We start from the raw sequence: 24748 nt of genomic DNA, 5'->3' as shown, positions 1-24748 counted from the left end.
ATGCTTAATAGCTAGTAGTGAATCGTGGAGGTGCTAGTAGTGATGAGTAGTATTTAGTAGTGGTAAGTAGCAATGGGTAGCATTAAGTAGTAACTAGTAATGACAAGCAGTGAGAAGTAGTGATCGGTAGAGACTAGCAGTGAAAGGCGGCGTTGAGTAGTAGTTAGCAATGATAAGTAGTAAGGAGTAGTGGTATGAGATGATGAGTATGTTCTAAGCAGTGTCTTCGTAGTGTCAAGTGTTGATCGCTGGTGACGGAAAGTGTCAAGTAGTGACGAGTTGTGAAGTGATTACATGATTTTTATATGTTATTATAACAATTAATTTGCAGAGTGTAAATTTCTACTCATGTATGAGATTATACGGTTTGTGTTCTAACGGTATTTATCCAAGTAACTTACTTGACCCGCTCCCAATTCCTTATTTTGCGATGTCAGAACTTCTATATGAGTTACCGTAATGTAATCCCTGTCATTACATTACGTTATCACACATTTCCATTCGACATTACTCCATAAGTTCAAGATAGTGTAGCCAACTTACTTCAATTAAGTCTCGCGTCGTGTGTACGTATGTGATTCGTGATATAGTATATTTAGTCCAAGTCCACATCAATCTGGGTATAGATGTGTATATGCATGTGATATAATACGTTGCGCTACATGTAGCATAGTAGAGCAAACAGTGTAAGCATAGCGTATAATAGTCATCCTAAGTACACGGCTATAGACTAGACCCAATAATGCATCCTACGGTTAGACACACTAATGCATCATAGTTCCCTATAGCCAAAGCTCTGATACCAACTATAACATACCGTCAAAATCCATTAACGGTGATGTTAACTCTGGTCCCAGTGCTTGGCTTGACTTCTACTTAACAACAATGTTCTACAGCGGAAGCAACTAATACCTGAGATAAAACATGCAAAATGGGTCAACATAAAGTTGAGTGAATCTACAAATTTAAGTAAATAGTTCTCGTATGTTTCATAAAACAGTTTTCATAAATCGTTTATCGAAAATCATTTATCAAAATCGTTTATCAGTAATCGGTATCCAAAATCAGTATTCAGATATCTGTAAACATTTATCAGTTTAAACCATCAAAGTTCAATGTCAAAAGTTTGCATACAGCAAATGCCAAGTGTTAAACTGTGGGTAATCGGCCGATGTCATGTTTCAATTGTGTGTGACATCAAAAAGTTCTTTTTGTTTCAACTGCTTGTAGACATTACCATGTCTAGTTTCTAGTTTGTAAACATCATGTTTAAGTATCATTCATCGTATGTTATGCCACTAGATTTCTGAAAAGCATCCTAAAAATTATACATTATCATGGGCACTTGGTTATAAGGCTTTAACCCTGCGGATAGTGAGGATGTGCGTAGCCCATCATGTTTTCTCATTGGGCTTGCACTTGGGCTTGGATAAGGAAAAGCCCATAAAGTCTCCTAAGAACCCTAATTCCCCTCTATAAATAGAGGGGTCATCCTCCCATTTTATCCATCTCATCTTTCTCTCTCTATCTTATTCTCCACTCACTCTCTCCCCTCGTTTTCTACTCACACACAAATCCAAGGGTTTTTGCCTCTTAGGCTTTTTTCCCTCACGGTCCGACTACCCGATCAAACCGGCGTCCTTCAACCATCGACCACCCTCTCGAGATCATCATCTCGATTCGGGTTATCACGGTATCCGGACCGGAGTGTTGATGTCGTTGAACACCAAAAACCCCTCTTTCGTTAATCCAAGTGTATTTCCGTCAACGGCGCGAAACTATGCTTGATCAATTGGCGCCATCCGTGGGACACAAACAATTTGTCATGTGTTCTAGTCAATAAGCGCGGGACCGAATATGCTCCGCGCAATGGCTCCGCACCACCACTGCATCTGTAAGTTCCTACCGATTGTTACTCAGACCTGTAAGTTTCTTATCTATTTCTACGTCGATATATGAATTAAGAAAGGAAAGTATCGATTCTGGGTACGGACCCACATAAATATTTCGATTTCCTTTATTTAACTTAATTTAATTAAACTAATATTTGGTGGATATGTTGGAAAAAACTACTTGGTCAAATTAAATACTCCGTATAACACTATCAGATGTATCTCATATGTAATTTTTGAGATCCAATAAGATTTTGACAAAAATGATTCCACATCCATATCCTATTATTTCATGACTGATAAGAAACTATCAGATTTTGTCGGACTGGAAAATTATATGTTATATAATATATAATATAATGACTACAATTTGTTCACAAGAGACGTTCACTTTTTCCTAATTGAGCGCCCTATTACCCCGTGCTGCACATAGCACCAGCGCTCACAATAAGCTACAAAATTTACTCATCTAATGACACTGAAAGATGGAGTAGAAAAGATGCTTGCTCAGCTCGCGCTCGATGGCTAGCGCTCGATGGCTAGCGCTCGATGGCTAGCGCTCGAAAGATAGCGCTCGATGGTTAGCTCTCGACGTTAGCACTCGATGGTTTGCGCTCGATGGTTAATGCTCGATGATTAGCGCTCGATGGTTAGCGCTCGATGGCTAGTGCTCGATGTATAGCGCTCGATGATTAGCGCTCGACGATTAGCGCTCGACGGATAGCGCACGATGGTTCGCGCTCGATGGTTCGCGCTCGATGGATAGTGCTCGATGCCTAGCGCTCGATGGTTAGCGCTCGATGGTTAGCGCTCGACGGTTCGCGCTGATGGTTCGCGCTTGATGGTTAGCGCTCGATTGTTAGCGCTCTATGATTAGCGCTCAATGATTAGCGCCCAATGGTTCGCGCTCGATGGATAGCGCTCGATGGTTCGCGCTCGATGGGTTCACGCTCGATGGGTTCACGCTAGATGGATTCACGCTCGATAGATTCGCGCTCGATGGTTCACCCTCGATTATTTCAGGAACGATTATTTCCCGCACGTTGGTTCCACACATAAAGTTGCATGCGTACAATAATTTTGCGCCTGCAAGGTAATGTGGCGCATGCATGGTAATTTGGCGCATGAATCTAACAAAGTTGGCGCATAAAACGTTTGAATGGTTGAATGAATTGTTAGCCTGAGAATGGGTGCACGTTAGCTTACAAAGGCAGATGGATGTCAAATATATTTGTTTTCGCATAGATAAGGTACATACACAATTTTAAAGATCAATAATAATATTGTTCTTCATATGGATAAAGTGCATAAGCGCCATATCTCGTGGTTGTTTCGCACGTTCCCGGATGTATCTTGCGCACTTAATGGAAGACTCTACACGGGACACATCGAACCTCAAGACTTTTGAGGGACCAATATTTTGCAAGATCGGGTATTAAATTACAATTTTTTGAATTTGGAAGGCTTACAAGTAGAATAGCACGATATCGTCCTTTCCATTAGGGCTTACGGATGGAATAGTGCGACGTTGTCTTTTTCTTAAGTCCTACCTCATCCACGGGACGTATCCCATCCTTTATCAAACACCAACCCCGAAGGCTCGGGAGTTATATCGACCTAGTTGAGGAATGCAGGGAAACGGTTACGATGTGTAAAGCCATTAACAAACCTAGCAAGCCTGAGCGCTTGCTCGCGATGACATACTCATCAGCGCATCGGCTCAGCGAATCAACTTGGCGCCCTAGGGTCGGTAACGCTAGTTTGGAAACACACATGACCGCTTCTTCACTTTGCAAGGGATACTCATCAGCAAACGGGTATGTATCCATTGTTATTCACCCGCTCATTTTATTTGTTTTGCTTAGCAAGGTATGACTTATAAAATGCTACTATACAACGAGCGCATTTAATCAATTCTATTCCATTGTTGCATTATTATTTTGAATGCGCTAGCGGTACTTTTATATGATACATGCATACGACTTATGCATTTTGCGCATGATTCATGTGAATGTGAATGCACACTGTTCGAGACATTGCTTTCCAAATTCACAAGACCTTTATAAACTTATTTAGCTTAGCATTGCCTATCATTTGATGCCTTTGATCAATTTTGAAAATTGTTACAACCACTTATTAACTAATTTGATAAGGGTCATTCACGTGCTTTCTCGTAAACATTTGAACCAGTTAGATGTAAAGCATTATGACCATAGCAGATACCTAGGTGAGTATAAGTTAGCGTGTTATGTTGTATTCGCATGCGTATTATTTCTACATGAATATCTTCATTGCTGCTTGTAATTTGATGAGTTTACATGCGCTAAACTGTTTTTGTGTAATTATTGTGTAAACTGTCTTCCTTTGGTGTATCTTGTACTTCAAGTATTTCGTATACACCTGGCCACATTTACCAGAAGTGCTCAAATCCTCTGGCGCTCGCCTTCAAAGATCTTGTTTGGCACAATAACTAAGTCAGTGAGGTTGAGGGCACTAGTAAACTGGGCCTTAATCGGGAAGACCCCTACAAAGTTGGTGGAATCAGTAACACCGGAACTTATAACCTGGCACAGCTCAAGGATAATCCAATTAAGCAGACCTGGCATGCTACCGCGCTTAATAAATGCTACATGTAATATAGAAATTAGAAGAATTGATCACTCACCTACTTTGTCTAGACTTACATGTAATTACTAAAACAACGCGCCTTTGTAGGTCAACCGTGTACTGCGTTATTGTAAAAATCGTTTTTATGATTATATTAAAGCATTAAGTCATTTTCGGTTAGGATTTCATGTACCTCTCGGAGCTGAATAGCTATTTGACTTGAACTGCACGTGCACAGCATAATACTAGCGCGTTTCTGCCTACTTAAGGGATGACTTTCTCTAGCTCCCGCGAGGCAGAAGTCTGTTTGGTGACAGACTAGACTATATTACCGGAGAGAGACGGTCATTGGGTTGACCTAGTTCCACCCGAGCATAACTAGAGATCTGCAAGTCATGACTATAAACGAAGGCGTTGGTCGCGCCTGACCTCAATCCTAAGTGTTGGCGAGCTTAGAAGACTCTTGTACGCACAACACGAGTGCACAATCAAAATGTATACTGTGTGCACAATGGTATACACGGAGGTTGAGCGCTTGCATGCCTTGAGTATAATTACGATTAACATCAAATGTATTTAAGCCAAACATATCAGCATGTTCATTAATGATCTTACGCGCTTGATCATTACAATTATCATACTTGGCAAACAAAGTCGTTCAACACGCAATAAGACTTGATATGAGATTTTTTGTTAATATGGTTAATATGTATAATGGCAAGGGGGATTATAATTGTCATTCGATGTACATTGTATTAATTAAAATTTCTAAACAAATCAAAAGTCCATGGTCGCGCCCAGCCCATGGCATCTTTTATCAAGTCCATGGTCGCGCACAACCCATGGCATCTTTTATCAAGTCCATGGTCGCGTACAGCACATAACATCTTTTACAAGTCCGTGGTCGCGCTTAGCCCATGTCATCCATCTTTTATCAAGTCCATGGTCGCACATAGCCCATGGCATCTTTTACAAGTCCATGGTCGGGCCCAGCCTATGGCATCTTTTATCAAGTCCATGGTCGCGCCCAGCCCATGGCATCTTTTATCAAGTCCATGGTCACACTCAGCCCATGGAATTTTTTATCAAGTCCATGGTCGCGCACAGCCCATGGCATCTTTTACAAGTCCATGGTCGCGCCTAGCCCATGGCATCTTTTACAAGTCCATGGTCGCGCCCAGCCCATGACATCTTTTATCAAGTCCATGGTCGCGCCCAGCCCATAGCATCTTTTATGAAGTCCATGGTCGTACTCAGCCGATGGCATTTTTTATCAAGTCCATGATCGAGCACAACCCATGGCATCTTTTACAAGTCCATGGTCGCGCCTAGCCCATGGCATCTTTTACAAATCCATGATCGCGCCCAGCTCATGGCATCTTTTACAAGTACATGGTCGCGCCTAGCCCATGGCATCTTTTACAAATCCATGATCGCGCCCAACTCATGGCATCTTTTATCAAGTTCATGGTCGCGCGCAGCTCACGACATCCATTCTTTAACCATTCTTTCTTTTCTCCCCTTTATTTTATATTTATGAAGAACTTTAGATGAGTTCGACACCATGCGCCATGCTTGCGCATAATATCGAACTGGGGGATTGATGATAGAGATGATGGTCTTTTGCAAGATGACGGCGGTGATGATATTTCACGATCCGCATATTCGCGTATCTCGTGCATACACATCACGTTTATGATTATCTTTAATCGCTCGCGAACACAAGATGCATTGGCTAAACTTGATGACAAATACGATGATGCACCATGAAGATGGCGTGCCATGAAGAGACTTGCGCAACGACCCGAAGACGAATACTACAAGACTGCACGAAGATGAAGACTACAAGACTACACGAAGATGAAGACTACATGAAGACGAAGATTATACCATCACAAGACTTAGAGGGCCATCGCACATAAAACGATCAACAAACAATAGACCGCTGAATACTAGGACAATAACCTGCTTACCTTCGCTCTGGGTAACCTTGTTTGGTACACTAATAAGGCAAGCAGAGTGTAGGACAAAGGGAAGCTAAGGCCTAAATCGACATCAGCAAACCCAGGTTCAAACGATTATGCCGATCTTGGGGACTTGGACATCAACAAACCCAGGTTCAAATGATTATGCTGAACATGGGGACTTGACGATATGTATAGCCCAACAGATCAATTCTTGGGCATATCATGATGCGCATATTCGCGTTCTTCGAGCATACGTATCAAACGCGACACGCACAAGATTCCCATGATAACCAAAATGCATCAGAAAGACTTAACGATGAACATGTTACGCGCATTGCGCATTACTAGAGCCAAGTGATTGGTGAGTGAGCATATTGACAATAGTGCGTTAACAGTAAAGCTTACGGTGCGCACTGAACAAGCACATGAATAGTTTCACGAACTTCCAACCATGATGTCCCGAGATTACGAGATCATCACCATGAAGAGATTTACCCGCCTCGACCGGTATCTACATAGCTCCAGGGCTGACCTTCGGCAGTAAAAAGTAACATTCCTTGAACATAAATCCTAACTCTTATCAACAAGCCATCAATTCCGGCATCTTCGGATGATGGTGGGTTACATTTAACCACCCCGGCTGAGATCATCATTTCACATTGGGGTTATTCACGGTGCATCGGACCTGAGAGTTAAATACAAAAACCCTTAAATCCCCCTTTCTTTGATGACAAGCATGGATGAACCCTAGGACATTTATAAATACATGTATGAGACGCAGCTTATGACTAAGTATTATGGTACACCGGATAATGATTGGGACATACAAACACAATCGGATACTGCAGCACCCGCGCGCATCCGCATTATGCGACACCCGGTGACACGACATTGTTACATGACGCATGCTCTCCTGAAGCACATTGCACCTGATTAAGAATTGCTAGGAGAGCGCTCTCGGAATAATGGTGGTGGCATATTTACAAGTTCAACATGATACATCTTCAACATATCATACCGAACTTGGGGGACTTGATGATGTTCGTAGCCCATCATGTTTTCTCATTGGGCTTGCACTTGGGCTTGGATAAGGAAAATCCCATAAAGTGTCCTAAGAACCCTAATTCCCCTCTATAAATAGAGGGGTCATCCTCCCATTTTATCCATCTCATCTTTCTCTCTCTTTCTTACTCTCCACTCACTCTCTCCCCTCCTTTTCTACTCACACACAAATCCAAGGGTTTTTGCCTCTTAGGCTTTTTTCCCTCACGGCCCAACTACCCAATCAAACCGGACGGCCTTCAACCATCGACCACCCTCTCGAGATCATCATCTCGATTCGAGTTATCACGGTATCCAGACCAGAGTGTTGATGTCATTGAACCCCAAAAACCCCTCTTTTCGTTGATCCAAGTGTATTCTGTCAACGGCGCGGAACTATGCTTGATCAGATAGCTAAGTCACTACGCATCTTCCTTTTACCCTTTTACAAGCATACACTGATCAGGTGTACAAGTTACAACAGAATGAGCACCCCGTATGTTGAGGCAAGGTTTGTCAAACCAAATAGTACCATCCCTATAAGTCGAGCTTACGTAAAGTAATTAATATAATCAAGCTAAGGGATTTCTGATCTGAACTCATATGTATATCGTTTAAGTTACTCGTGCCAAATATGTAAAACATTTGAAATGGCATGTTATCTCATCCCAAAATTGTTAAAGAAAATGGGACTGTAGACTCACCTTTGCAAAGCACAGTAAACTCTTAGTAAAATGGTACGGTAGTCGGACAATCACGATCGTAAAACGCAACCTAAGCAAATAAGTTACCTTAAGTAAATACATAGGTCACACGATGTTAACCCATAGTATACGCATAGTCCTAGTGTTCATACTAACTCAACAAGTAAGCAAAAGTCAACAAGTTCAAGCAAGTCAACAAAAGTCAACCAAAGTCAAACCAAAAGTCAAACTTGGTCAAGTGGTCAACCTAAGTCAAACATCTCAGTAGGTCATACAATCTTGGTCAACATGTCAATCCTAAGTCAACTAACATGTTTTAGTTCACAGTTTGTCAAGTACGTGTTCACAGTTTATAGTTTAGCATCAAATTCATGCACGTGTCCAAGCAACGCACATAATTCATAGCACATAAATCATAATAATATGAACAACTCCAGATCACAACTAGACTCATAAACATTTCTAAAAATCTTGGCCAGGGCCTCATACGATGTCTACAAGTCGAGTTTCATAAAGGGTCTAGTTAAGGTTTACCAAATCAGTTTCTGCACGCGCAACAGTTTTAGAAAAATACTCATTTAGTTTAGAAAATAGCTTTTAATGAACGGCTAATTGGAGATTACTCTAGACACTCCAAAGTTTTAGTGATAAAATAACCAAAGACTTTCATATAGCCATTTTGTACAGTTAATTCATTAAATCAGACCTTCAGTTTTTTAGCAACAATCAGACATGTCATTTGGTGATGCATACAACACATAGCAAACTATGTTTTTAGAAGTTATCATACAAAACGTAATATGCTTAGGAACATATAAATAACAACATACCGGAAGACCAAAGTCTTAAATAATTTCTAGTTCATGTGAGATCATTTAGCGTGCATACGATCACAGTTTCAGCTCAATACGAATCACCAATATTCGTTTTATCGTATTGAGAGCAATACAAAACCTTTTACATGATTCTAAAGTCTATCTTGCGTGATTTTTAACAAAGAATTCAATGGTTATCATTTTCATGACTAATTCACAAAGCATATATTCCAGAAAATTCGTATAGCATGCAAAACCCTACCGAAAACTTCGATTGATCATAACTTACGCATACGGTAACGAAAATACGCAAATCCAAAGTCCAAATTTATTAATTTTTTGAGATATATCCATCTAGATACATTTAAAGATCAGTACATAAACTCATTTAATCAGATTCATAGCAATTAAATTCGTGATTCCTACAAACGACATCAATCGTGCAATTAAACGACTAGTAACGACTCTAATCGCAATCAATTGAGCACTATGTAATTGAACAAAAATCTGATCTAGAAAGATTAGGGTTAGTGATTATACCTTAAAACATAAATTACAAGTATATATGTGTAAGGACCCGTTCTAATCCATCTGGACAAAGTCCATATCGATTACAAACGATTCACAATAGTTGATTACATCGCGAGGTACTTGACCTCTATATGATACATTTTACAAACATTGCATTCATTTTTAAAAGACAAACTTGCTTTACATCGAAAATTGATGGCATGCATACCATTTCATAATATATCCCACTATAATTGACTTAATAATAATCTTGATAAACTTGACGACTCGAATGCAACGTCTTTTGAAATATGTCATGAATGACTCCAAGTAATATCTCTAATACGAGCAAATGCACAGCGGAATATTTCTTTCGTATCTGAGAATAAACATGCTTTAAAGGGTCAACCAAAAGGTTGGTGAGTTCATTAGTTTAACATAAATAATCATTTCCATCATTTTAATAGACCACAAGATTTTCATTTTTAGTTCTCATAAATATACGTCCCATGCATAGAGACAAAAATATCATTCATATGGATTGAACACCTGGTAACCGACATTAACAAGATGCATATAAGAATATCCCCTATCATTCCGGGAAATCCTTCAGACATGATATAAAACAACATCGAAGTACTAAAGCATCCGCTACAACGAATGGGGTTCGTTAGGCCCAATAGATCTATCTTTAGGATTTGCGTCAATTAGGCGTGCACTAATTCTCAAAATTAGTGATGTTCCCAAATTCTTAAGCTACCAAGCAAAAAGGGGCATATTCAGCTTCGATCATTCAACCATATAATGTAGTCTCGATTACTTGTGTCTATTTCGTAAAACATTTATAAAAATTGCGCATGTATTCTCAGCCCAAAAATATAAAGGGTAAAAAGGCAAATGAAACTCACCTAATGTATTTTGTAGTAAAAATACATATGATTATATTGAACAATGCAGGGTTGGCCTCGGATTCACGAACCTATATCATTTGTGTATATATTAAAACGTATAATCGTAATCGAACAAACATGTATATTATCTTAAATTATATATTATACTTATTTAGTTTGTGTATATATTAAAAATTTTTAATATTTATATATTTAGTTACATTAATATATCTATATATATATATATGTATGGTTAGTATTATGTAAAAAAAATATTATTAGTTTGTTATATATAAGTATTTATTTAAAAAAAATTATTATATTTTTACATGTAAGTATATAAACTATCATATAATTATAATATATGTATTAAATATGTTTTAGATACAAAATATTTATTTGTAACAAAAATGATAGTTTAGATAATAATGATTGATTAATAATAATAACTTTCTTGGTATTGATAATACTAATAAAAATAACGATATTGTTAAAAGTGGTACCTATGTTAATAATAATAATAATAATAGTACTAATAATTACAAAAAAGTTATTAATACTAATATTAGTGAAAATAGCAGTATCTTGTATTATTTTTATAATAACAATAATAATGATCCTAATCATATTCATAATAATAATGGTAGTACTAAAATGATATATTAATAATAATAACATTAATAATACTTTTAGTAATAATAACGATAATCGTTATAACACTTTTTATGATACTAGTAATAACTAATATATTACATATACTAATAATGATAATAATAATAACAATATTAATAATTATAGTAATAACACTAATATCAATAATCATATTAATAATTAATAATAATAATAATAATATTAATAATAATAATAATAATAATAATAATAATAATAATAATAATAATAATAATAATAATAATAATAATAATAATAATAAATGGTTACTACCTTAATAGCTCAAAAATATCAAAATCGCCCAAGTCGGGACTCGAACCCGCGACCTCTCGCTTAACAAAAACACCCTAACAATTACTCCATCATTTTATTTCAGATTTATCTAGTACCTAAATTCTTTTAACATCATTTTTTGTGTTCTTCTTCTTCCACAACAAAACCCACTTACATCTTCATCATCATTCTAATTAAATCATCATCATCAACAACATCATATTAATCATCGCGTATCACCTAATTATTATCGTATATAACCCTCACTAATCGAATATCATCTTCACATAAAATCACATCATCATCTATCATTAACACCGCGTATTATCATTGTACTTCACGATTTATCATCATATCATTTGGTTAAATGTGGATTTCGGTCCAAACAAAATTTTAAAACATGGCCCATTAGCAGAATCCGGAACACATTCCATCCCTAGATCTTTTACGGCCCAATCATTATAAACAAAGTCCTCGTTAGACTAAATACTCTAAAACTCGTTTTCATATATTGACCCTACCATAATCTTAACAATCCCACTAACTATAACTTAATTGAATAACATCCCATCCATCATCAAATATCACGAGCATACCAGCTGTTAAAAGAATGAGGCTGCTACTTTATTATATTTGTGTGATACCCACTTGTGTCCATATCATCTTTATTTAGTCACCATCATCATACTTCATGTATATAATATTCGAAAACAAGGAGCAATAACAGCTTACAAGGTTGATCGAATAAAACAGGAATAAATAAATCGAGCTGTACAACAATAGTTAACTGGATTGTGGCTATGGTGTGTGTTTGTATCAATCGAAGGTGATGATCAATGGTTTTGTAGTGGTTTACGGACAGAGGCAGCAACAATTAATCGATTAAATAGCTGCACAAAAGGGACGAGCAGTAACTTGGGTCAGACGAGCAGCAGTCCACCAGAATGGTTCGATTTTGGGGTGGTTCTTGGATGGTTATAGCAGCGAACAGAAAGTGGTAGAAGATGTTTATGCCATATCGAATAGACACATAGAGAAAAGGATCGAGTAATAGCACAAAGGAGAAATATATATGTGTATGTAATGTGCAAGAAGCAAGTGGGTTTGATGCATGCACTTGATGCATATATAAAGTGGAATTCTCACTTGGTAAAAAAAAAAAAAAGACACCAGCACCCACTTTTATTGTTTTATTATCTCCCGTGAAAATTTCTTATTTATTTCCTACCGACACTATTTCTACTTTTGAAACACACATATCAATTCAACATGGAAATAGACAAGTTCATTGCTTCATACGTTCACATAAATGTTAGTATGTTTTAAGTCTTAATACTGAATCAACATTAATATTAATTAGTTAATATGGGCAAAAAAAAAAAATATATAAATCGATTATTTTGATTAAAATCAAAGTATTAGCAACAAACAATAATTAACTTAGCTGCAGAAAGGTGGCATCAACTTGTAATATTTAAAGGTGTTCTTGGGTGGTATTTGACTCTTCACAGAAAGGAGTAATAGATATATATGTAGAATATATAATATCAATAAAAAAAATAATTATATGTGGTTGTGTGTATGTCGATGAAAACCTTCAAGTGGTGTGTTCCACACAAAACAAGTTGCAATATAAAAAGGATAATCTTTTTGACTAGCAATATAAATTTAACCCAAAATTCTGAACCTAGATTTCGTCTAGAGGTAAGTAATTTGCTTTCTAGCTGTTAAATAATGCTACTCGTGAATTGATAAAGTATTTAGAACCCCATGTCTTAGTTTGCATGATATAAATTTCCTATATTTATTATTATCAGTTTATCACAATTGTAAATAAAATTTATAAAAAAATGTACATTCATCTATCAAAGATATTGTTTTAAAAGATACATTCTTGGACGTTACCTAGATATAGGAAGTTTATTCTTTAATTTATAGTCCAACTAGAACATATATGCAACATGTAATAAGAACATCAAACTCAGAAATTCATTATCTATTATGGTTTATCAAATTAATATTTCAGTAATAAGATATGAAGTAAAAAAAATATAATGTTATTATTATTATAGTTATATATTTTAAATACAATTACATATATATTTAATTATTTTCGATTTGTAAATCTAATAGGTTCGTGAATCGTCGGGAATTGTCGAAGGTCAATTTAATATATGAAACAGTTCAAACTTCTTGAGACTCCATCTTACAGACTTTGCTTATCGTGTCGAGATCATATAAAGATCAAGTTTAAATTTGGTTGAAAATTCCCGGGTCATCACAGTACCTACCCGTTAAAGAAATTTTGTCCCGAAATTTGAGTGAGGTGGTCATGGTTAACAATAGGAATGTTTTCATGACGAATATGAGTTGATAACTAGAGTTTTATTACCATTGAATAATTTGGATAAAACAATTCGATTACTCGGAGTGTTCGAGTGAAGCTGTCATGAAAGATTGAGATAGAGATTTACTGTTGACGTAGCTACAGTAAATTTCCGGAATCCAGGGAATTTAAAAGAAAATCTTGGAATTCTAAAAGATCTGATTCTTGGGGCTTTATGGAAATTAAGATCTCCTTAATTAAATGCGATCATTTGTCTCGATTGCTTTGTCTGGTATTTCACTATAAATGAACTTCTTCCGTTTCATTATTTCCACTCCCATACTCAATTTTCAAATTCAAAAGATTTATGAAAATGCTTAACCCTGTTCTGATCCTTGTTCTTATTCTAACTATCGCAATGATCGTTCTTATTTTCCAACTCCCACCTGAAGAATCTGTTTATTTCTATTATGCTCTAGGGATTATTGTATTTATAATCCTCCCGTTTCTTTATATTGCTATACGCACTGATATCCACTGTTTGTAATTTCGGTGTTGTTGTTTGGGCTTTATATCCTCCCTTATATTTCGGATTTTTATACTTTTGTTTTCTCTTCTCGACTTTAAGTCAAACGAATAATGGTCCAGAATTCATAGATATGAAATTCGAAATGAACATAGCTAACGTTCTAAGAGAGAAATTGTAATAGCACAATATTGATTGGTTAATTTACCAGAATTCAAGAAAAAAGATAGAATTATCAGAAAGATATGTTCTCGGTATATTTGGAGGTTAAATAGAATGTAAGAGTCGTGTAACATGACACATGATGACGTTAAAATCCGTGAATCAACATGTTCCATTAGATACTCAGCATGACTTACTGTAATATAATCACGTTGATCAAGTGTCATTATATTATACTAACTCATGCTTCAGTTCCCAACACTACTTAAAAATTATTTGAATTTTTCAGAATTTAGAAACTAAAACAGTTTCCTTTATGATGTAATATAGATAGCACGAAGAGATGAATAATTTCGGACAAGAATATTTATGAAAATATCCTCAGAAATATCGAAGATATTTATGATGATATTTTAGAATTTCTAAGATTGAAGGTTGATGAGGAAAGATTTTTCCACAAAATTTAACATGAGTATGGAGCAAGATATTTTCTTAAGGTTTCATCGGATACAGAATCATCTGGATTCTTGAATATAGGGTTTGGTTCTTGTATTTGTCCTCGGTCTCCTTCATGGTTTGCTCAATCCGGTTTCCAGTTCCAACTTTTTCTGAGCTTTGCCAACATACAATTTTATTTTATTATTATTATCAACTTTTGGCTGTTGAGGTCGTTTACAGTTTTTGTTGCTTCATTCAACTTTTCAAAATTCAGAGTATTAATTCGCAGATTGGGTGCCTTTCAAAATTTCAGAATGGAAGATCATAGTTCTAAGAGATAAATATTATATGGATACATATAACTGTTAATGTGGAAACGTTGTGAGACTCACAATACAGATTTGCTGATTCCCGGTAATTGGTATGGCAGTTCTCGTTACAAGATGCGGATGAGTATATGATAGGGTTTCAATGAATAAATATAATGGTTTTTCGAAGAGACTTAAGCTAGTTAGTAATGAAGTTACTTGTAAGTTTACTGCTAATATGATGGGATGTAAATGGTTCCCCGGTAACGATGACGAAGGGCAATTCATACATCAAGGTTATAATTAGGCTAATTAAAATGAAAATCGAAGTTGATTTACTGGAGCTGTGACAAAATTGACTACTTTGGACAGGGATTGTAAAGTTGTTTTCGGTAATAACAATGTCAAAGGAGCTAACACAGATACGTGTTATACATTTACTCAGATTCCGAATGTTTTTAGGCGCATAACTATATACATCAATCTTTTCTTTCGTAGATGAAGTGCGGTTGGTTCACCTTCTCGATTGAGGTGTTTTCAAGAATCATGAAAGGTTTGAACGCAGATTGTAATCGTCAAGATACAAATGAGGTTTAAAATGAAATCAAGTGGCAAACTTGAAGAATTATTTAGTTTCATATATTATAATCAATATTTTAATTCATTTTAATTGTCTAATGTCATTAGTCCACAGTCGATAATCCACTGTTAACAGTCCAATAATTCATATATAATTTAATATATAATATTCGAATTAATTAATACGTATCGTGACCAGTGTACATGTCTCAGACTCGATCACAACTCAAAGTATATATATTATTTGAGAATCAACCTCAACCCTGTATAGAGAACTCGATCATTACTGCATATAGAGTGTCTATGGTGATTCCAAATAATATATATAGATGTGTCGATATGATATGTCAAAACCTTGTATACGTGTCCCGATATTTAAAGTGCGTAAAATAAATAACAGAAATTAAATGACGATAAATAAAATTGCGATAATTAAATTACGATAAATAAACTGCGATAAATAAAATGTAATCAGTTAGCTAGGAACAGTTAGCGTGGATTCTTAATAAAATTTCTCATAGTTAATTTGTTTGTTTCTAACAAATTTTATTTTGTCAAATGTTTTCTTCATTATGCCACTCGTTGGATTCTGATAAATCAAAATCCTAATATGAAATTGGATGAATATGGTTATTCTGTGATGAACGGATTTGTATATCGGTGGATGTAAGTAGGATAGTAAATGACTGTTGAATCAGCTTCAAAGAATGTACAGTGTAACTTATTAATGTGAAATCTGAATATTCCTCGAGTATTACCTACCCGTTAAAATATTTTCACCATTAACAGTTTGTACAAAAGAATTTTTAGTTACAATCTTTATGAAAACATATATACATATATATTTTCTTCAGATGTACTCATGGATTTAATGAGTTAATATGATATCAAACTCATTTGTTTTACTGTTAGAACAAGAATATATAATCTCTAAAACATTAGAGATTACATAATCACCATGTCGAACGAAGATAAATGATGTAGAACGATTTGTAGAACGATGATTATACTCGAGATACAGAATGAGATGTTGAAGCTGGTGACGCGGATGTTATTGTTGGTGGTATTAGTGTTGTTAGTGCTGAGGCTGGTGATGTTACTGGTGTTGGTGATACTGGTGGTGCTTGCAAATTGTGTGCCGTGCTCTCTAAAGTTAACACTCGAGCTCGGAGTTCTTTAACTTCTTCTACTAACCCTGGTTGGTTATCAGTGTGAGGTAGAGGTCGGATATCTTCTCTAGTTCTGTTAATGGTAGCCTCAAGACGAAAAATTCTTGCAAAAAGGGTATAAACGGTGTTGTGAACAGGTTCTCCGGTGAGCGGGTCGAGTACTCCAAGGTTAGGTGGTAGATTCGGTTCATGATATGGAGTACCTTCTTCCCTTCTCCATAGGGTGATTATGTCGTGAACCCACCCCCATTTTCTCCAGTAATCACGGTAGTTGGTTTGTTGGTGTGCTCCTATCACGCTGTCTTCGGAGTCAGAGGAACTTGGTCGATTCGTAGAGGCCATCTTACGCGATCTCAGGAAAGATTTTTGGTATGAAGAGTTTAGTGACAGAAATTGATAGTTGGATGGTATTCTCAATGCATAATTTTCATAGATATATATAGTACCAGGATCCCTTAAATTAAGAAGAAATTTACGAGAGATATCAGGCAAGGTCTACAGTAACAGATACGCAAAGATATGAATTGTCAGATACGCCAAGATATGAATTTTGTCTATACACTATTCATGCAGTCAATGCAGTAAAACGTGTCTAGACTAAGAATAATGAGTAGGTAATTTCCAAAGGATGATAAGCAGATGATTTCCGATAAAAATGATAAGCAAAAACTTTTGACATGCAGACACGGTCGAAGTCCAGACTCACTAACGCATCCTAATGACTATCAATTAGACACACTAATGCAAGACCTGGTTTGCTAAGACCACCGCTCTGATACCAACTGTAAGGACCCGTTCTAATCCATCTGGACAAAGTCCATATCGATTACAAATGATTCACAATAGTTGATTATATCGCGAGGTACTTGACCTCTATATGATACATTTTACAAATATTGCATTCATTTTTAAAAGACAAACTTGCTTTACATTGAAAATTGATGGCATGCATACCATTTCATAATATATCCCACTATAATTGACTTAATAATAATCTTGATAAACTTGACGACTCGAATGCAACGTCTTTTGAAATATGTCATGAATGACTCCAAGTAATATCTCTAATACGAGCAAATGCACAGCGGAAGATTTCTTTCATATCTGAGAATAAACATGCTTTAAAGTGTCAACCAAAAGGTTGGTGAGTTCATTAGTTTAACATAAATAATCATTTCCATCATTTTAATAGACCACAAGATTTTCATTTTCAGTTCTCATAAATATACGTCCAATGCATAGAGATAAAAATATCATTCATATGGATTGAACACCTGGTAACCGACATTAACAAGATGCATATAAGAATATCTCCTATCATTCCGGGAAGTCCTTCGGACATGATATAAAACAACATCGAAGTACTAAAGCATCTGCTACAACGGATGGGGTTCGTTAGGCCCAATAGATCTATCTTTAGGATTCGCGTCAATTAGGCGTGTACTAATTCTCAAAATTAGTGATGTTCCCTAATTCTTAGGCTACCAAGCAAAAAGGGGCATATTCGGCTTCGATCATTCAACCATATAATGTAGTCTCAATTACTTGTGTCTATTTCGTAAAACATTTATAAAAATTGCGCATGTATTCTCAGCCCAAAAATATAAAGGGTAAAAAGGCAAATGAAACTCACCTAATGTATTTTGTAGTAAAAATAGATATGATTATATTGAACAATGCAGGGTTGGCCTCAGATTCACGAACCTATATCATTTGTGTATATATTAAAATGTATAATCGTAATCGAACAAACATGTATATTATCTTAAATTATATATTATACTTATTTAGTTTGTGTATATATTCAAAATGTTTAATATTTATATATTTAGTTACATTAATATATCTATATATATATATATATATATATATATATATATATATATATATATATATATATATATATATATATATATGTATGGTTAGTATTATGTAAAAAAAATATTATTAGTTTGTTATATATAAGTATTTATTTAAAAAAATTTATTATATTTTTACATGTAAGTATATAAACTATCATATAATTATAATATATGTATTAAATATGTTTTAGATACAAAATATTTATTTGTAACAAAAATGATAGTTTAGATAATAATGATTGATTAATAATAATAACTTTCTTGGTATTGATAATACTAATAAAAATAAAGATATTGTTAAAAATGGTACCTATGTTAATAATAATAATAGTACTAATAATTACAAAAATGTTATTAATACTAATATTAGTGAAAATAGCAATATCTTGTATTATTTTTATAATAACAATAATAATGATCTGATCCTAATCATATTCATAATAATAATGGTAGTACTAAAATGATATATTAATAATAATAACATTAATAATACTTTTAGTAATAATAACGATAATCGTTATAACACTTTTTATGATACTAGTAATAACTAATATATTACATATACTAACAATAATAATAATAATAATAACAATATTAATAATTATAGTAATAACACTAATATCAATAATCATATTAATAATTAATAATAATAATAATAATAATAATAATAATAATAATAATAATAATAATAATAATAATAATAATAATAATAATAATAATAATAATAAATGGTTACTACCTTAATGGCTCAAAAATATCAAAATCGCCCAAGCCGGGACTCGAACCCGCGACCTCTCGCTTAACAAAAACACCCTAACCATTACTCCATCATTTTATTTCTGATTTATCTAGTACCTAAATTCTTTTAACATCATTTTCTGTGTTCTTCTTCTTCCACAACAAAACCCACTTACATCTTCATCATCATTCTAATTAAATCATCATCATCAACAACATCATATTCATCATCACGTATCACCTAATTATTATCGTATATAACCATCACTAATCTAATATCATCTTCACATAAAATCACATCATCATCTATCATTAACACCGCGTATTATCATTGTACTTCACGATTTATCATCATATCATTTGGTTAAATGTGGATTTCGGTCCAAACAAAATTTTAAAGCATGGCCCATTAGCAGAATCCGGAACACATTCCATCCCTAGATATTTTACGGCCCAATCATTATAAACAAAGTCCTCGTTAGACTAAATAATCTAAAACTCATTTTCATATATTGACCCTACCATAATCTTAACAATCCCACTAACTATAACTTAATTGAATAACATCCCATCCATCATCAAATATCATGAGCATACCAGCTGTAAAAGAATGAGGCTGCTACTTTATTATATTTGTGTGATACCCACTTGTGTCCATATCATCTTTATTTAGTCACCATCATCATACTTCATGTATATAATATTCGAAAACAAGGAGCAATAACAGCTTACAAGGTTGATCGAATAAAACAGGAATAAATAAATTGAGCTGTACAACAATAGTTAACTAGATTGTGGCTGTGTTGTGTGTTTGTATCAATCGAAGGTGATGATCAATGGTTTTGTAGTGGTTTACGGACAGAGGCAGCAACAATTAATCGGTTAAATAGCTGCACAAAAGGGACGAGCAGTAACTTGGGTCAGACGATCAGCAGTCCACCAGAATGTTTCGATTTTGGGGTGGTTCTTGGACGGTTATAGCAGCGAATAGAAAGTGGTAGAAGATGTTTATGCCATATCGAATAGACACATAGAGAAAAGGATCGAGTAATAGCACAAAGGAGAAAGATATATGTGTATGTAATGTGCAAGAAGCAAGTGGGTTTGATGCATGCACTTGATGCATATATAAAGTGGAATTCTCACTAGGTAAAAAAAAAAAAAGACACCAGCACCCACTTTTATTGTTTTATTATCTCCCATGAAAATTTCTTGTTTATTTCCTACCGACACTATTTCTACTTTTGAAACACATATATCAATTCAACATGGAAATAAACAAGTTCATTGCTTCATACGTTCACATAAATTTTATTATGTTTTAAGTCTTAATACTTAATCAACATTAATATTAATTAGTTAATATGGGCAAAAATAAAAAAATAAAAAATATAAATCGATTATTTTGATTAAAATCAAAGTATTAGCAACAAACAATAATTAACTTAGCGGCAGAAAGGTGGCATCAACTTGTAATATTTAAAGGTGTTCTTGGGTGGTATTTGACTCTTCACAGAAAGGAGTAATAGATATATATGTAGAATATATAATATTAATAAAAAAATAATTATATGTGGTTGTGTGTATGTCGATGAAAACCTTCAAGTGGTGTGTTCCACACAAAACAAGTTGCAATATAAAAAGGATAATCTTTTTGACTAGCAATATAAATTTAACCCAAAGTTCTAAACCTAGATTTCGTCTAGAGATAAGTAATTTGCTTTGTAGCTGTTAAATAATGCTACTCGTGAATTGATAAAGTATTTGGAACCCCATGTCTTAGTTTGCATGATATAAATTTCCTATATTTATTATTATCACTTTATCACAATTGTAAATAAAATTTATAAAAAAATGTACATTCATCTATCAAAGATCTTATTTTAAAAGATACATTCTTGGACGTTACCTAGATATGGGAAGTTTATTCTTTAATTTATAGTCCAACTAGAACATATATGCAACATGTAATAAGAACATCAAACTCAGAAATTCATTATCTATTATGGTTTATCAAATTAATATTTCAGTAATAAGATATGAAGTAAACAAAATATAATGTTATTATTATTATAGTTATATATTTTAAATACAATTACATATATATTTATTTATTTTCGATTTGTAAATCTAATAGGTTCGTGAATCGTCGGGAATTGTCAAAGGTCAATTTAATATATGAAACAGTTCAAACTTCTTGAGACTCAATCTTACAGACTTTGCTTATCGTGTCGAGATCATATAAATATTAAGTTTAAATTTGGTTGAAAATTCCCGGGTCGTCACAATATGCGTAGAGTGAAACGCCCCGTCCTAATCCATCTGGACGAAGTCTTCAACAGTTGGTCCCATTGCGAGGTTCTGACCTCTATATGCCATGAACGACTCCATGTAATATGAGCAAATGCACAGCGGAAGATTTCTTTCATACCTGAGAATAAACATGATTTAAAGTGTCAACCAAAAGGTTGGTGAGTTCATAAGTTTATCATAAAACAATAAAATTCAACATTTTGATAGACCACAAGATTTAAATCCTGCATGGTACAAATGGGCCCGAATCCTATACCCACCTGTAATGTACATGCGATATCTTTTAAATACAGTACACCTTTCTCGAGTACGAAACCATTTTAACAAATCTTTGTAACCGTACACATATCTCGTGTACAAAATATCATACACATAACCTGTGTATAAAATCATTCTCTCGATATATAACATTCACTTCAATTGGTGGCAATTATCATGTCCACATAATTCAATGGTGGCAATTATCATGTCCACTTAATTCATTGGTGGCAATTATCATGTCCACATAATTCAATGGTGGCAATTATCATGTCCACATAATTCATTCGTAATCCGCAGAACTTCTATCTGCATAATAATTCATTCCTAGGAATGTTTTGCTTGTGTCTATCTCGTCAAACATTTATAAAAGCATTTCATGTATTCGCAGTTCAAAATATATTTCAAAAACATTTAATAAAGCAGTTGTAAAAGCAGCGCATGTATTCTCAGTCCCAAAAATGTAAAGAGTAAAAGGGAATCAAATGAACTCACCTAATGTATTTTGTAGTAAAAAATACATATGACGACATTGAACAATGCAGGGTTGGCCTCGGATTCACGAACCTATATCATTTATATATATATTAACACATATAATGGTAATCGAACAATTTATATATTATTAGTGATTTAATTGTTATTTTAATATTTTATATGTTTCATTAATATTTTGATTAACTATATTTATCTTATAAAACTTAGATAAATAATTAGTATTTATTATAAAAATATTAATATAGTTATGTTATATAGTTGTGTTATATGTATTAAATAAATTTTTACATAACTAATATTTATTTGATCAAATAATAATAAAAAGTTGTATCTTTATATAATAATAATAATAATAATAGTAGTAATAATAATAATAATAATAATAATAATAATAATAATTATAATAATAATAATAATAATAATAATAATAATAATAGAAGTTCTACCTTAAAATAATAATAATAGTAATAATAATAATAATAATAATAATAATAATAATAATAATAATAATAATAATAATAATAATAATTATTATTATTATAATAATAATAATAATAATAATAATAATAATAATAATAATAATAATAATAATAATAATAATAATAATAATAATAATAATAATAATAATAATAGAAGTTCTACCTTAAAAAGAAAAAGGCTTCAATTATGAAGCTGCCAGGGCTCGAACCCACGACCTCACGCTAACCCAACAACACCCTTAACCATTCTTCTGTCTCATTCATTTCTAATTTATACTCCTTATTAAAACTATATATCTTGTTATTGATTCGGCCCAACAAACTAAGTTGTATCCTCAGCCCAATAATAAAGTAAAAGACTTCGGCCCAATATGTAATATCATACCTAATGGATCTACAAACCCAAGTTGTGTCATCTAAGCCCAACGATTTAATAAAACACGGTAGCAGTTGGTTAAAAAAAATGCTGTCATCATCCACTACTTCCCATCATTAACATTTATATTATCTTCATATTATTAGATTAGTTTGGACAGAATAGTATTAGAAACAAGAACGGTTGCAGTCATAGCAACCAAAATGGCCCGTACGAGTATAACCATGAGCTTCCAACGCAAGTACCATATAAATAGAAATAAGCATCAAATTACCAACTCTAGCTGTATCACCTTCGGTTTGCGGGTTTGCCCAAGCCATCCACCAATTATTAGTAATTTGTAGCACTTGAAATAACGTTTGAAAACAAAAATTATTATAAGTGGAACTAATAAACCTTTGTACACAGTCGCCATATATGAAAGATAAATTTTCATGCTAATTTTCTCGAGTTCTCGTTCCTCTTCTACTTCGTGTAACACCATTTCCACGGTTCATAACCAATGCATAACCTACTGTTTATCATCATTTTCGCCCTCTTAATTTGATTCCTCCGGCCTAATTTCATAAACACTCGTAAAACTTAAAAAAAAAACTTCATTATAGTATGTACACCTTTATAGCATGTACACCACTATAACATGTTCCCCTAATTTTTATATTAAAAGGCATTTCATAATGTCATGTTCCACTAATCTTATTAAAAGTAATTCTCTTCATACATTTAAAATAGGAAGACGTCCAATATAAAATCAAAGGTGGGGTTCTTGTGGAACAAAACAAATAAAAAAAAATTATAATACACATGCTTTTAATCCTCAAGTGGTCGGCCAAATCCAAAAGAAATATATAAAAGCCACCACTTTATTCGCATGCATAAATACATTGACAAATTAATATCAATTGTTACTTTGATAATTGTTGTGAGTTGGCTTTTGTCTCGTATTAAAACAGAAATAGAATGGTAAAAAGAAGCGGGTCACTCAATTTAAAACAAGAATATAGCAGCAGTAGGTCGAATATGGTGTTTTTATGCTATGGATTAGGCTGTACAGGAGAACACATATATAACAGATGTGGTAACAACAAGAGTAGTAGTGTTGTGTGTTTTATGGTGATGTTTGATTATGATTAAAAAACAGAAAGCGAGCAAGAGTGAAGAAAAAGAAAAACGAAAGGAAGAAGAATACCAAAGTGATTCTCGGTGGTTGTTGTGGATTTCGAACAGTAGCAGCCTGTGTGGTTTTTGTGCTGTGTTCAATGTTCAGCAAAACAAAGGATAAAAGTAAGTAAATTTCGAGGGCCTTTGGTTTCGTTCGAATAGAAACTGGTATTGAGTAAATATTGAG

Source organism: Rutidosis leptorrhynchoides, chromosome 4 (assembly GCF_046630445.1).
Source record: "Rutidosis leptorrhynchoides isolate AG116_Rl617_1_P2 chromosome 4, CSIRO_AGI_Rlap_v1, whole genome shotgun sequence".
In the NCBI taxonomy this organism is placed as follows: domain Eukaryota; kingdom Viridiplantae; phylum Streptophyta; class Magnoliopsida; order Asterales; family Asteraceae; genus Rutidosis; species Rutidosis leptorrhynchoides.
Note: the sequence above shows the minus strand (reverse complement) of the source record.